The 15,695-nt window shown below is 38.8% G+C and overlaps 1 protein-coding gene across 6 annotated transcripts in view; it reads left to right on the forward strand.

Moving 5' to 3' along the window:
• The window catches only part of AHCYL2 (adenosylhomocysteinase like 2), a 178,721-nt gene that overhangs the window by 96,466 nt on the left and 66,560 nt on the right, over nucleotides 1-15,695 (forward strand). The window lies entirely within an intron of this gene.

Below are 15,695 nucleotides of genomic sequence, written 5' to 3' on the forward strand. Positions count from 1 at the left end.
GAGGTAGATGGCCAGTGCCAGTTTCCAGTCTGCAGGGCCCCTTCATGGTCATAAATTCGACCATGGTTTTGGGGCATTTCATGACCACTTTGTCCCACAGTACTAGGAATGCTCATTCCCAGGTCTGGCAGAGATTTTGCTGATAGACCACTCAATGTGCTATTACTGGACTAGGCCTTGTGAGTAGCAAAAAGTCTCTGGACCACCTGTCTTACTAGTCTCTTGTGGTCCAGGAAAATATTCTCTCTGGTTGCTTCTTCCCATATCTAGAGTTACACTATTACAATCATTGCTCTTATATGGAACTATATATCATCATTTTCTCAGAGGCTCAGTCACACATTGGTAATGTAAGAAACAACAATTTTGTAAAACAGGTGAAATACAACTAAAATAGCTAGCAGTATTAGTAAAGTCATAAGTAAGAAGCCAAGAACTTCCATTAGGTGTGGCCCAGTATGTCCAGGTTGTCTGACTTAGTGTGTTCTGTACCAATCCTTATCTTTAAGGGAAGTTATGTGTTGGCACTGTCCATAAGGCACCCAGCTTAATTTCCTAATGTTGCTAGACTGATTATCCTTAATATGATTTAATTGTTCTCAACATAGAGGGGCATTTAAATTTAAATTACCATAGTTTGGTGTTAACTACATAAATCCATCCCATAATTGTGGGAGGTTTTATTCCTTGGCTGAAATTTTGCTTGTTGCTCTGAACTTGAGTAATAGAGGAAAATTCATATTTATGGCCAGGGTCAGAGCAGGCATTATTACTTGGCCAGGTGAGGGTATTCCATCTAGTAATATCAATAGTGGCCTGAACATGACTATAATTTTTCTTTTAAAATAAATTTCCTGGGACTTCCCTGGTGGCACAGTGGTTAAGAATCTGCCTGCCAATACAGGGGACACGGGTTCAATCCCTGGTCCGGGAAGATTCCACATGCGACGGAGCAACTAAGCCTGTGTGCCACAACTATTGAGCCTGCACTCTAGAGCCCATGAGCCACTACTGAGCCGGCATGCCACATCTACTGAAGCCTGCGTACCTAGAGCCTGTGCTCCGCAACAAGAGAAGCCCCTGCAATGAGAAGCCCGTGCACTACAACAAAGAGTAGCCCCCGCTCACCACAACTAGAGACAGCCCGCGTGCAGCAATGAAGACCCAACGCAGCCAAAAATAAAAATTAATTAATTAATTAATTTTTTAAAAGAAACAAAAATAAATAAACAAATTTCCTAAGAGCCAACCAGTTAGAGCCTTGGAGTGGAGAAATCCATCCCAGTAACCCAGAAGTACTAGACACAGGTAATTGGCCACAAAATCAACAATTGGATTGATTTTTAAAACTAGCATAGGATCATGCCTATGACAGAAAAACATTTGATTCATATGCAGAGGTCCAAGAAGTCAAGAAAACATTATAAATGATCATACGAGTCAGGTTGAGGATCTTAGGCAAGCTGTCTACTCCTGATGTCGTCTTCTAGCCCTGGTATAAGTGTAGTTTCTCCTCTGTTTGAGCATTGTTTTAAGGTGATTTTGAGGTCAGCTGTCCTCTCTATAGGCCAGTCCAGTGCAGGGACCGAGCAGGGCCCTTTGTGAGTGGAAATTAATCCAAGAGTCAATTCCTTTCAGTTTTACTGCGCATGAGCTAGTTAAGAGTACCTGATAAGGGTCCTTCCGTCCAGGTTTGAGATAGTCCTTTAAATTATGTCTTTTCCAGTACGCATAATCCCCTGATTGCAGGTCTTGGGGTATCTGATCTTCATCCAAAGGTAGATTACTGAGATAAGCTGCAGTAACAAACTTAGAAAGTGTCCTTTAATAATTCAATTAAAGTTTACATTAATACAATATAACAGCAAGGAACTATCTGGGAGGTGAGTCTTAGTAAATACAGACCTCCATTATCAAAACTGGGATTTAACATTCATTGAAACATCTTTTTCTCTCTAAAATTACCCTCATTTCTACCAAATATAACCAAATTAAGACTAATTTGTTTGCAAAATAAGTCTGGTCTCAAACACTTGGCCTGATTTACATCAGTGGTCCCCGGCCTTTTTGGCACCAGGGACTGGTTTCGTGGAAGACAATTTTTCCATGGACCAGGGAGGCAGGGGGAGGGTTTCAGGATAACTCAGGCGCATTGCATTTATTGTGCACTTTATTTCTATTATTATTACATTATAATATATAATGAAATAATTACACAACTCACCATAATGCTAACAGGCGGAGCTCAGGTGGTAAGGCGAGCGATGGGGAGAGGCTGTAAATACAGATGGAGCTTCGCTTGCTTGCCCGCCACTCACCTCCTGCTGTGCAGCCTGGCTGCTAACAGGCCACGGACCAGTACCTGTCTGTGGCCCAGGGGTTGGGGACCCCTGCTTTACATGATCTACTTAGTGCCACTTATTTTTGTGCTTTTTCTTGGTGATTTCACTGTTTAAAATGTCCCCCAAATGTAGTGCTAAAGTGCTGTCTAGTGTTCCTAAGCACAAAAAAGGCTGTGATGTGTTTTATAGAGAAAAATGTGCATTAGATAAGCTTCATGCAGCCATGAGTTATAGTGCTGTTGGCTGTGAGTTCAGTGTTAATGAATCAACAACATATGTTAAGTAAGGTGTCTTTAAACAGAAACATATAAAGCAAGGTTATCTGTTGATCATTTGACAAAAATGTGATCAGAGACTCATAGGAGCCTAACCCTGTATTTCCCATAGGACCAATGCTTCAGTGTTGGCTAATTCAGTGTTTGTCGTGACTTTATTAGAATATAACTACTGTGAATCGTGAGAATCTACTGTATTTTATATATTCTTTACTTCAACGACATTAAAGTATCTTACAGACATTAGCTCAGTCATCAACACAACTTTCAAAAACTGGCTGCTAGACAGTAATTTATTTGTTATATGGAGGATGGTGGGGGGCAATCCACATAGTAGGTTTTCTTTAATGTTCAGATCCTAGGACAATTTTTGCTTCTTATAAGGAATCTCTTAAATATATTATATCCTGACCCTGGATGTAAAAAGATCTGTTTCCTAATCATAATTATGCTTGATTGATTTTGCTTTGAAACTCATCAGAATATTCCCTATTTGGCTTTCATGGGGAAAAGTGAAAAGATGAAAGAATTTTGGAAAGCAATTAGAACTTTTTGTCAGTAAATTGTCAGGTAGGGAAAAATAATCATAGTGGTTATTATCACAAACATAAAAGCGGTAATGATGTAAGTTGCTGAGTGCATAGAATTTGAATGTACTATGTTGAACATGGCTCCTCATATACATATATATTATAGGAACATCTCTCTCCTTCAACTCCGGATTCAGATCTTTGTCTAGATCTTGCTAGTTCTTCCTTTATGTAATTTCTCAAATTTTTCCTTTCTTTTTCATTCATGTAATAGTAACCTGGAAATACAGACGTTAACCATCTTCAAGTTGACCTTAAAGTTGCTCTCATTTCTTTCAGCCACATTCTCCCTTGAATGCATCTTACTTTAGCATATTTTTATCATATCATTCTGCAGAGATATTACTGCCCTACTTAGAAACTTTCAGTGGCTGCTAGTTGTCTGTTTTTTTCTTTTTTAAATTTTCCAAATGTAGATTTTCAGTGGATTTATTTATTTATTTTGATAAATTTATTTACTTTATTTTTCGCTCTGTTGGGTCTTTGTGGCCGTACACAGGCTATCTCTACTTGTGGCGCTTCTCATTGCGTTGGCTTCTCTTATTGAGGAGCATGGGCTCTAGGGGCACGGGCTGCAGTAGTTGTGGCTCACGGGCTCTAGAGCTCAGGCTCAGTAGTTGTGGCGACGCACCTAGTTGCTCCGCGGCATGTGGGATCTTCACGGACCAGGGCTCAAACCTGTGTCCCCTGCATTGGCAGGCGGACTCAACCACTGCACCACCAGGGAAGCCCTATTTATTTATTTATTTATTTATTTATTTGTCTTTCTTATTTATTTTGTTTTGGCTGCAGCACACAGGATCTTTGTTGAGGCAGGCGGGATCTTTTTCATTACAGCGTGCAGTCTGCTCGGGTTTCTCTGTAGTTGCAGTGTGGCGCATGGGCTTCTCTCTAGTGGCATGTGGGTTTTCTCTCTCTAGTTGTGGTGCGCAGGCTCCAGGGTACATGGGCTCTGTAGTTTGTGGCACCTGGGCTCTCTCGTTGAGGCGCACGAGCTCAGTTGCCCTGCAGCGTGTGGGATCTTAGTTCCCTGACCAGGGATCGAACCCACGTCCCCTGCATTGAAGGTGGATTCTTTACCACTGGACCACCAGGGAAGTCCCAAGTTGTCTGTTTTTAAATTACTATAAACCAATTGTCTCTTAATGCTTTTCAGTTCTCCTACAGCTGTTCCTCCCCATCTACCTTTTTTTTTTTTTTTTAATTTTGGCCGTGCTGTGCAGCTTGCAGGATCTTAGTTCCCCAAACCCGGGCCATGGCAGTGAAAGCACGGAATCCAAACCACTAGACCACTAGGGAACTACCCCCCCAACACCCCCCTTAATTGATGTTATGTCATGACTCATTGTTGGGGGGCAGGAACCTCTTAGATGTGAATTCCCTCATCTTATTACCATCATCTGTAAATTTGCTACATCTATTCTTCTTTTTTCTTTCTATAACAGAGGAAGAAGTACTTGTGCCCTGGATCCCATTCTCTCTTTTCTTCTGAGACTTTTCTTCTTGATTTACCCCTAAGGTTGTTAAACTTGGCAAAAACAACAACACATTGCACAGTTAAGTTTGAAATTCAGATAACCACAAATAGGTTTTAGTATAAGCATGTCCCATGCAATATTTGGGACACATTTATGCTGAAAAATTATTTGTTGTTTATCTGAAATTCAAATATAACTGGATGTCTTGAATTTTATCTGGTAACCCTATTTACCCCTCTCTTTACTTTATTTACACTTCTAAATGCACACACATTCATACACACACACAGACGCACACATTTTTATCCTCTCCCTCTGTTGGGTCATTCCTTTCAGAGTTCAGTCAAGCTTTAGTAAACATCTTGTGAACCAAAGCACACACAGACACACACAGCCACAAAACTTCCTTTGACTTGTAATCCCTCTTTAGTTATTAATGTACCTCTGTTCTGCTTCACAGCCCAGTTTTTCAAAAGACTTGTCTATTCAAACCATCTCTCCTTCTTAACCTCCCAGTCATTCTTCAGTTTTCCCTAATCCTGCTTTCACCACCATTACTCCCTCAAGTCATCAAAACCTTCATGTTGCCAAGTCCTACAGACTATTTTCAGCTGTCATCTTGTTAAACTTCTCAGCAGGTATTTGAAATACCTGACCATACTTTCCTTCTTCAAAGAATCTCCTTTCTTGATTTCAGTGACACCATTCTCTTTGGATTTTTCCTCTTACTTTTCTGGTGGCTGCTTCTTAAATTTCAGTTGCTGGCTTTTCTTCTTCTATCCTGTATGGTAGATCATGGATCAGGGCTCAGACTTGAATTCTGTTTGTTTGTTTGCTTTTTTCTCCTCTCTAGGCAATTTTTATCCATTCCCATGGTTTTATATATCTGTCTATACATGGGATTTAAATTATAGAAACGGAAGAAATCATAACTCCCAATTTTATATTTCCAGCCTAGGCTTTGCTCTGAGCTCCAGACTCTGTATTCAAACTTAACATGGCCAAAATTAAAGTCTTGATATTCTTCCCACATCTATTTTTCCCCTATTCTTCCACATTTTAACAATGGCATCCCTATTTAACCAGTTGCTTGAGCCAGAAACCTGTTGGTTATTCTTGACATCTTCCTTACCTTTCACATTGCTACCAAGTCCAGTTGAGTCGACCACCAACCTATATATCTTAAATCCATTCACTGCTGTCATCATCATCCAGGCTACCATCATCTTTCATATGTTTTAATGACCTTCTAACTATTCTTCTCATTTCCATTCATGTTCATTTAGTTTTTCTCTTTTTACACAGCCATGGTGATCTTTTAAAAACATAAATCCCTAGTAGCCTCCTATCATTCTTAGAATACAAGTAAAACTTTTCTGTGACCTGCAAACCCTACATCGCCAGTCAGTCCCTGCCTACCTCTCCAGTCACATCTTAACACTGTCTCTCACTGACAGTGTTCTTATACAAAATAAGGATTTGGTAAAAATGGAATCTTATTCCCAAGCACTTTTTAAAATGTTAGTCATTGTAATGTGCAGAATTTAAAAAGTTATGAAAATATTGCTAGTCAAACTGAGCATTCATGGGTAGTTAGTTGAAAATGAGATGTTTAAGACCAAACAGCTTATCTCTCCCTCTCCCCCTTAAAATTTCAGAGCCTTCAAGTATTAATTTTCTATGGCTTAAATATAATACAAATGTATTTAATTATAATTCTAGAAGTCAGAAGTCCAAAATGGGTCTCAGTGGACTAAAATCAAAATGTCAACAGGGCTATATTCCATCTAGAGGCTCTAGAGGAGAATCTACTTCCTTGCGTTTTCCAGCTTCTAGAAGCAGCCAGGATTCCTTGGCTTGTGGCCCCTTCCTCCATTCTCAAAGCCAGCATTATAGCATCTTTAAATATCTCTCTGGCTCTCATTCTTCTGCCTCCCTCTTCCTTGGCTTGTGGCCCCTTCCTCCATTCTCAAAGCCAGCATTATAGCATCTTTAAATATCTCTCTGGCTCTCATTCTTCTGCCTCCCTCTTCCAAGTATAAGGAACCTTTTGATTATATTGGGCCCACTTGGATAATTCAGGATAATCTCCCTATCTCAAGGTCAATGAATTAGCAACCTTACTTCCATCTGCAGCCTCACCCATGCTATGTATTCACAGGCTTTGGAGATTAGGATGTGGACATCTTGGGGGGGGCATTATTCTGTCTACCACACATTTCTTTTCTTTATTTCTATTTTTATAAGAGTAATACATCTTCATTCCAGAAAAATTAGAAAATGAGCAGCAATTCAGGAGCCATTTAGGCCCTGTTGATCTCTTAATGGAAATAGAGCCACTTGGTTCACGTTAAGAAGAGAGGGTCTCCAAACACTTAAGGCACTTAAAGCACCCCAAAAATCTATTAAAAGTCACAAACAAAAATATATCACTTTCCAAATAAAATCAGTGGGGAAAAGGCATACTGTAAGACTTTGGATAAGTAATATTTCTAGTTCTTTACTTCTTTATCCTTAAAATAAGGAACTTGAATTAGCTGATCTTTAAAATTGTTTAAACTTTATTACCATATAAAGTTGGTATCTCCATTCTATTAAAAAGTAACCAAAAGAGATGAGCAGATAACATCACAAGAAAAGATATCTGTAACTATGTGGGGTGATAGGTGTTAACTAAATTTACAATGGCAATCACTTTGCAATATATACATATATCAAAACATTATGTTGGGACTTCCCTGGTGGCTCAGTGGTTAAGAATCTGCCTGCCAATGCAGGGGACACGGGTTTGAGCCCTTGTCTGGGAACATCCCACATGCCGCGGAGCAGCTAAGCCTGGGCGCCACAACTACTGAGCCTGCGCTCTAGAGCCAGCAAGCCTCAACTACTGAGCCCGCGTGCCACAACTACTGAAGCCTGTGTGCCTGGCGTCCATGCTCTGCAACAAGAGAAGCCACCGCAATGAGAAGCCCGAGCACCACAAGGAAGGGTAACCCCTGCTCGCCACAACTAGAGAAAGCCCCCGTGCAGCAACGAAGACCCAATGTAGCCAAAAATAAATTAAATAAACAAATAAAACTTTTAAAAAGTTTTTTTAAAAACCGCCAAAACAAAATAAAACATTACGTTGTATACCTTATACTAATACAATATTGTATGTCAATTATATCTCAGTAAAACTGGTGTGGAGACTAAAAATTTAATCAGAAAAGATGAGCAGATGTTTTGTTTTGTTTTAAATCCAATTAATGCATAGCTTTATTTCAGGATTAGTCAACTACTATTGCCAAGGTCACGAAAGACTGAGGAATTATCATAGATTGGAGGAGACTAAGGAGACATGACAACTGAATGTAATGTGGGATCCTGGGTTGGGTCCTAGAACTAAAAAAGGACATTTGGAGAAACTTTTGAATTCCAAATAAAGTCTGTAATTTAGTTAATAGGATTGTTACCAACATTATTAGTTTTGATAATTACCCTCATTTACAAGTTGTTAACATTAGAGGATCTTGGGTGAAGTGTATATGGGAGCTCTCTGCACTATTTTTACAAATTTCTTTCTAAGTCTATAATTATTTCAAAACAAAGATAAAAAAAAAACAGAGTGGAAGCCACAGAGTGGAAGATGTTTGCAAAAGACTCATAATCAGAATCTGTAAATGACTTAAACAGATTAATGAGGGAAAGACTGACAACCTGAAAGAAAAATAGGCAGAATACTTGAAAGGCCACTTCACATAAGAGGATATCCAAATGGCCAATAAGCATAAAAATGTTCTTGGCAGTGCACAAGAGTTCCAACTTCTCCAAGTTGGAACCCTTGTGCATTGCTGATGGAATGTAAAATGGTGTGGCTTCTGTAGAAAATAGTATGGTAGATACTCAAAAAATTAAACAGGGGACTTAACCACTTGCAGTGGTTAAGAATCTGCCTTCCAGTGCAGGGGATGTAGGTTCAATCCCTGGTTGGGGAACTAAGATCCCATATACCACAGGGCAACTAAGCCCACGCACCACAACTACTGAGCTCAAGCGCTCTGGAGCCCATGCGCCACAACTAGAGAGAAGCCCAAGTGCCACAACAAAGAGCAAAGAAAGATCCTGCATGCCGCAACGAAGATCCTGTGTGCCACAATGAAGACCAGACGCAGCCAAATAAATAGATAGATAGATAGATAGATAGATAGATAAATAAATATATATATATATATATATATTAAGCAGAAATTACCATATGATCCATCAATTGCACTTCTGGGTATATACCCAAAAGAATTGAAAGTAGGACCTCGAACAGATATTTGTACACCTATGTTTGTAGCAGCACTATTCACAATAACCAAAAGGTGGAAACAACCCAAATGTCCATTGATGGAAGAATAATAGATAAACAAAATGTACTGTATGCATACAATGGAATATTATTGAGCCCTAAAAAGGAATGAAATTCTGATACATGCTATAATATGGATAGACCTTAAAAACATACTAAGTGAAATAAACCAGACAAAAGGACAAATATTGTATGATTCCACTTATATGAGGTACCTAGTCAAATTCAAAGAGAAAGAAAGTAAAACAGTGGTTACCAGGGGCTGAGGAGAAAGGGAATGAGGAGTTATTGTTTAATGGGTATAAAGTTTCAGTTTGGGATAATGAAAGAGTCCCAGGGATGGATGGTGGTGATGGTTGCACAACAATGCAATTATTGCCACTGAATTGTACACTTTAAAATAGCAAATCTTATATTTTTTCACACACACACACACACACACACACACACACAAAATGTTACAGGCCAATATTCCTGATCAACATAGATGCAAAAATCCTCAACAACCTCAACAAAATATTAGCAAGCCAAATTTAACGATACATAAAAAGGATCATATACCATGATCAGGTGGGATTTATTCCAGAGAGGCAAGGATGGTTCAGTATCTGAAAATCAATCAATGTGATTAACAAAATGAAGGCTAAATATCATGCGATCATCTAAGTAGATGCAGAAAAGGCATTTGGCAGGATTCAACATCCATTCGTGGTAAAAAAAAAAAAAAAAACCTCAACGAAGTGGCTATAGAGGAAATGTACCTCTACAAAATAAAGACCATAAAAAAATGTGCTCAGGTTGTGGTCATGATGGTAGTTGTGGTGGTGAGGTGCAGATTAAAATCACAATGTGACACCATTACCTGGAATGCCTAAAATGTAAAAAGACCGACAATACTAAGCACTAGCAAGGATATGAAGCAACTGGAACATTGATATCCTGCTGGTAGGAGTATAAAATGGTACCAACACTTTGGAAAATTGCTTGACATTATCTACCTAGCCGAACATATGCATACCCTATAACCCAGCAATTCTACTCTTACGTACCTATATCCTACAGAAATATTTTCATATGGGTACCACATGACATACACAAGAACATACATAGCCACGTTATTATTTAAGGCCCCCAAACTGAAACCAACTTTCAACAGGAGAATGGATTCAATAAATTATGAATAGTCATGCAATGGGGTACTTTCAGGCAATACAAATAAATGAACTACTGCTAAATCAACGAACTTGGATAACTCTTAGAAACATTGAGCAGGAAAAAAGCAGGCTCTTAAGAATGCATCTTTTATGGTATTTACATCAGGTTTAAATATAGGCAAAATTGATAAATAGTGATAGGAACCAGAGATTACCTTTAAGGAGGAGTGAAGGTAATGACTGAGAGGGGACATGAGGGAAGACTCTAGGGTGCTGGTGAAGTTCTATTTCCTTATCTGGGTAGTGGTTACATAGCTGTGTTGACTTTTGAAATTTTATCGAACTGTAACTTTCTGACTTATGTACTTTTTCTATAGATACGTTATGCCTCAATTTAAAGTTCATTATAAAAAATAATGTAGTGAGAAGTCTACATTCCACATTTATTTAATGGCATTATGCTTCATTATTTCATCCTGCATCCTTCCTACCCTTCCCCTACTTCCCACTCTGTGATAAAATTGAGGGCCCTGAATGCAAATGCTTGTCCGCTCTTACTCTAGTTGTTTTCATGTTTAGGAAGAAGCTTTCAAGTTTAAGCTTGATCTCTTTTTGAGGACAGTTTTAGCTAGAGGTGCTAACTATGCAGCAAATTGAACTCTGACCTAAGTGGAGCTCTATTAGCTGTGTCAGGGAGATTGAGGATTCAAGTCCACATTCCACTCCCAGATTCTAGAGGACTTAACAGGGAGTGGGAAAGGTGGCTTGGTGCCTGCTTTAGTGTACTATAGTCTCTGTATTGCTTAATTGTAACAGTGACTGGGTTAGTCAGTGGCAAGGAGGTACATTTAGGGATACTAGGCATAATTTTGTTATGATGCAGTTTCTTTTTATGGTTTTGTCAATACTTACTCATACCTGAGTCCCTTTTCTTTCCTTTTACCCTTCAGGTGCCTGTGGTATATTTTATTCATTTGGGGCTTTACTCTGAGCTAGCTGTTCTTTGATTTAGTCATTTTAAAAAAATTCAGTACATATCCATTGGTTGTTTGCTATGTGCTTGGAATACAGGAATGAGACATAATATCTGCCCTCAAATTTCTTGCAGTTCTGCTGTGTAAACAGATAAATGTTCAATTATACTATCGGCACTGATATGTGCTATAATAGAGATCAGTCTTGGTGATTATTCAGTAAATCATAGAATTGATTCTTTTTTTTTTTTTTTTGGCCTCCCCATGTGGCTTGTGGGATCTTAGTTCCCCGACCAGGGATTGAACCCCGGCCCTCAGCAGTGAGAGCACAGAGTCCTAACCCCTGGACTGCCAGGGAATTCAGGAGATACACGGAGGCTGTCATGAAGGGTCTTGTGTTTCATGCTGAGGAGTTTGGATTTTATTTCGAAGACAATGGGGAGCTATTGAGGCATTATGAACAAGGAAGTGATGTGTAAAATAATTGTGCCGATGATAATCACATATAAATAAGTTAATTTAATGAACTGAAGTAGGGTATTACAGGGATGGAGTTACCTAGGCCCTGTTAAAGTGTAGTCTCAGCAGTATTGCCATCATCTGAGAGCTGATAGAAATGTAGACTCTTGGGACCTATTCCAGACTTACTAAATCAGAATCAGAATTTTAACAAGATCTCCAAATAATTTGTAGACACATTCAAGTTTAAGAAGCACTGATTTAGATGGATAGGATGATGGTCAGGCTTTAGACAGCTGGTGTGAAGACGATAGGACAGATTGCAAGAGATAATGTGGAGAACATATTCTTCCTCCTATTTGGAATACTCTTCTCATTCCCCCTCCCCACCAAATGCACACCAGGTACCCCCTATTCACCCATTATCTTTCAGCTTACCTTGGAGCTTCTCTGATGTGACACTCCCAGTACACATGATTGGTACCCTTGCCATATACTCCCATAGCAGCCTGTACTTACCTTATCATTTTTCACACTTTATTTTTAGTAATTATTGAATTGCCTCTCTCTCTCCTGCACCATGAATGCAGGGACTATCTTTCTTTGCTGCCTGGCATATGATAGGCACCCAATAAATACTTGTGGTTCAATTGAATGAATTCACCATGTATAAGAAGAAAAGATGAATTTGGGTGTGTTGGGAGATGTACATGATATATATATTAATAATAATAGTAAATGTTAAATAGCACTGATAAGTTGCAGGCACTGCTCTAAGCGCTTTATGTATGTTAATTTATTTTATCTTCTCAGCAATCCTATAAGGTAGATATTCTTAATGTCTCCATTTTAAAGATGAGAAAACTGAGGCACAAGGAGGATAAGTAATTTGTCTAAGGTTACACAGTTGGTAAGTGATGAATCAAGATTCAAACCCATCTGGTACTACTCTGCTATGTCTAGTTTTGGACAAAATAGTTCCCTGGCACTGTGCTAAGTGCTTTCTATGTATTAAATGTATTTTTTAATCTTTATAACATCAATCTGAGGAGGGTTTTATTATTCTGTTTTACAGATGAGGAAGCAAAGGCTCAAAAAAGTTATATAGGTTACCAAAAGATACACAGCTAGTAAGTAATGGAGCTAGCCTTAAACCCAAGCCTATCCAACTCTTAAAGCCTGTAGTCTTTACCAGTAATGATGATGCCTCCATGTGGAATATAAAATACCTGTGGGATGAAAGTCTTAAGATCACTGAGGAACTGAGAGATAGGATGCCTAACATTTAAGTTGGTGGGCGGGAGATGGTAGTAGGACTTAACTCTGGTTGCTCAGGTAGCGTGGGCATTTCAAGTTTGAAGGGGCAAAGGAGATTTAAAGTCTCGCAATTTCAGCCAACCTCATAATTGACCAGATGGAACTCTGAACTCTGCTGGTTAGAAACCTTAGCCTCTACAATTAGCTGTAACTTAGGTGACTAAGGAGTAGTTATTGCTTTCTCTTATGGCCTCAGAGAAACCAGACGGATTAGAAATACCAAATGTCAGAACTGGAAGGAACCAGTTCTAACCTTCCACAGTGCCCTCTTACACCTCCCCCTTATTTTATAATAAGGAAACTCAAGAAGGGAGTACTTAGGTGACTTGCCAAAGTCTAATAAAACCATTAGGGACAAGCCAGGAATAGAGGACAGGGTCACATTCTTATATTCTTTGCCCTGTGCCTTATGACTCTCTAAGGCTCCAGATTTATTGCCTCCTGTTTAAAACTTTTCTGCCATTGTAGTTACTTCTTCATCACATTGTAATTACTCCTTGTTCTTTTTGACTTTGGCCCCTGGAAATATTAACTTCTTGTCCTTTCCCCTCCAGCCCCAAGCATATATTCACTCCGGCAAGTCATCTGGCTTGCCCTCATTAATTTAATGATGATACTAGTATCAAATCACCACTGGTAGGAACACCACTGGCACATAGAACTTAAAGGCCATCTTCTTCTTGGAGTGAAAATGAGGTTCTTTTGAGCTATTCACATACTTGGTCAATTTTTGTAAAGCTTGAAGGCTGCAGGGGCAGGTGGAGTTTGTGTATCCTTTTGAAGTTGCAAACTCCTAAATGTTCAGGGTGATTATTATAGATAATCATACGCAGGGGTCTCACTCCTGCTCCCGCTATAGGTGTATCTTCTAAGGCACATTATGGTAAAATTAAATTAGAATGAAAACAACTTTATAACTAGTACTTACACCTATACCCTGTGCCTTGTGCAGTCCCACTCCGTTAATAGACCTTCAGTTCTCAATTGTAATAGCTACTGTTTTATTTTTGTTTCAGAGTCATTACAGAAAGGTATAATAAGGCTTCAGTTTTCAAATAAAGTCTATTTTAGTTAAAACCTATTCTAAAAAAAGTCACAACTAAAATGACATTTAGTTTACCTAAAGTGATATATTTTACTTGTGCTTATTCTTTTATTCCCAACCCTGTCTTCTTTAAAAGTTATCTTCTTCCATGTTTTAGCAATACCATGAGGGCAGTCACCTTCCATTTATTTATTTATTTACTGAAGTATAGTTGATTTACAATGTTGTGTTAGTTTCTGGTGTACAGAAAAGTGATTCAGTTACACACATATATACATATTCTTTTTCATATTCTTTTCCATTATGGTTTATTACAGGATATTGAATATAGTTCCCTGTGCTATACAGCAGGACCTTGTTGTTTATCTATTTTATATATAGTAGTTCGTATCTGCTAATCCCAAACCCCTAATTTATCCCTCCCTCTCCCCATTTATTTAATAACAGACTATGCAGAAAACATCAACAGGAGTACCAAGAATCTAGTACTTTGCTGATCACTGACATATTTTAAGGGTTGGGCTCTACTCTAGCAGTGAAATAGTCCTTTGGCCTTGATTTGTTTCTAAAAGCTTCATTATGATGCAGATCATAATAGATTACAATTGATGCAGATCAAGCAATGGAAAGCAGATTGTATATTCTTGCAGAGATAATATTATAATTAAGGGTTAAAACCCTACTAAGGACTCACCACAAATAAGTCATAGCTTTGGTCAGTAGTGTATAACTAAGCCCCTAAAGTGATAAAATAGTGTTCCAAATCCTATAAAATGGACATAAATGTATTTAACACATTGGTTATGCAAGTTGCCCCAGAGTACTATAAGGTATATGTACAGCATACAAAATTTGACAATTTCTTAAGCCCTTACCATATGCCGGACACTATAGGCAAATCAAAGCTGGCTAAGCCCCCGAAGAGCCTGAACTAATGAGGGACAGCACATATACCAGTAACTGTAATATGAGGAAAGGTGAAAATAGTGATGTGACCAAGGAACAGTATTAGAGAAAAGGGAGATTCCTTTGATTTTTAGGTTAGATTCCATGGCAGAACAATCATTTGAGCCGAACCTCGAAGAATTTGTTTTTCGTCTTTGGGGTGTTTTTTTTGTTTGTTTGTTTGTTTGTTTTTGGCCATGGTGTGTGGCATGTGGGGTCTTAGTTCCCCAACCAGGGATTGGACCTGTGCCCCCTGCAGTGGAAGCACAGAGTCCTAACCACTGGACCTTCAGGGAATTCCTTGAAGTATCTAAATATGTGAAGATGATGGAAGTGAAGGCAGAATGAATGCATTTCAATCTGAGAAAATGGCATGAGCAAAGGCATTGAGGTGGGAAAGGAGACGGCATAACAATGACACAAGTAAGAGCTACCATTTATTAAATACTCAGTGTATGCAAACTTTTACAATCCTTGCATCAATCCTGTGAGATGGCTATTATTATTTTCACTGTACAGATTAGAAAACTGGATGGTTGGAAAGGTTAATTACATGGCAGCCAGGATACGAACCCAGGTCTGTTTAACTCCAAAACCAGAGCTCTTAGATGCTCTGCTGTACAGTCTTCACATTCAGGAAGTAACAGGTAATACAGCTTACCTGGGGATACAGAATATATAGGGATAAGTAGTGGAAGATCCTATTGGAAAGGATTTATAGAGGGTTTTTAGGAGGCAATGAAAATGGACAGGGAGGGAGAGAAGAGATGCTTGGTGTCG

The sequence above is a fragment of the Mesoplodon mirus genome (assembly GCF_964341445.2).
Source record: "Mesoplodon mirus genome assembly, chromosome: 9".
Taxonomy (NCBI): Eukaryota; Metazoa; Chordata; class Mammalia; order Artiodactyla; family Ziphiidae; genus Mesoplodon; species Mesoplodon mirus.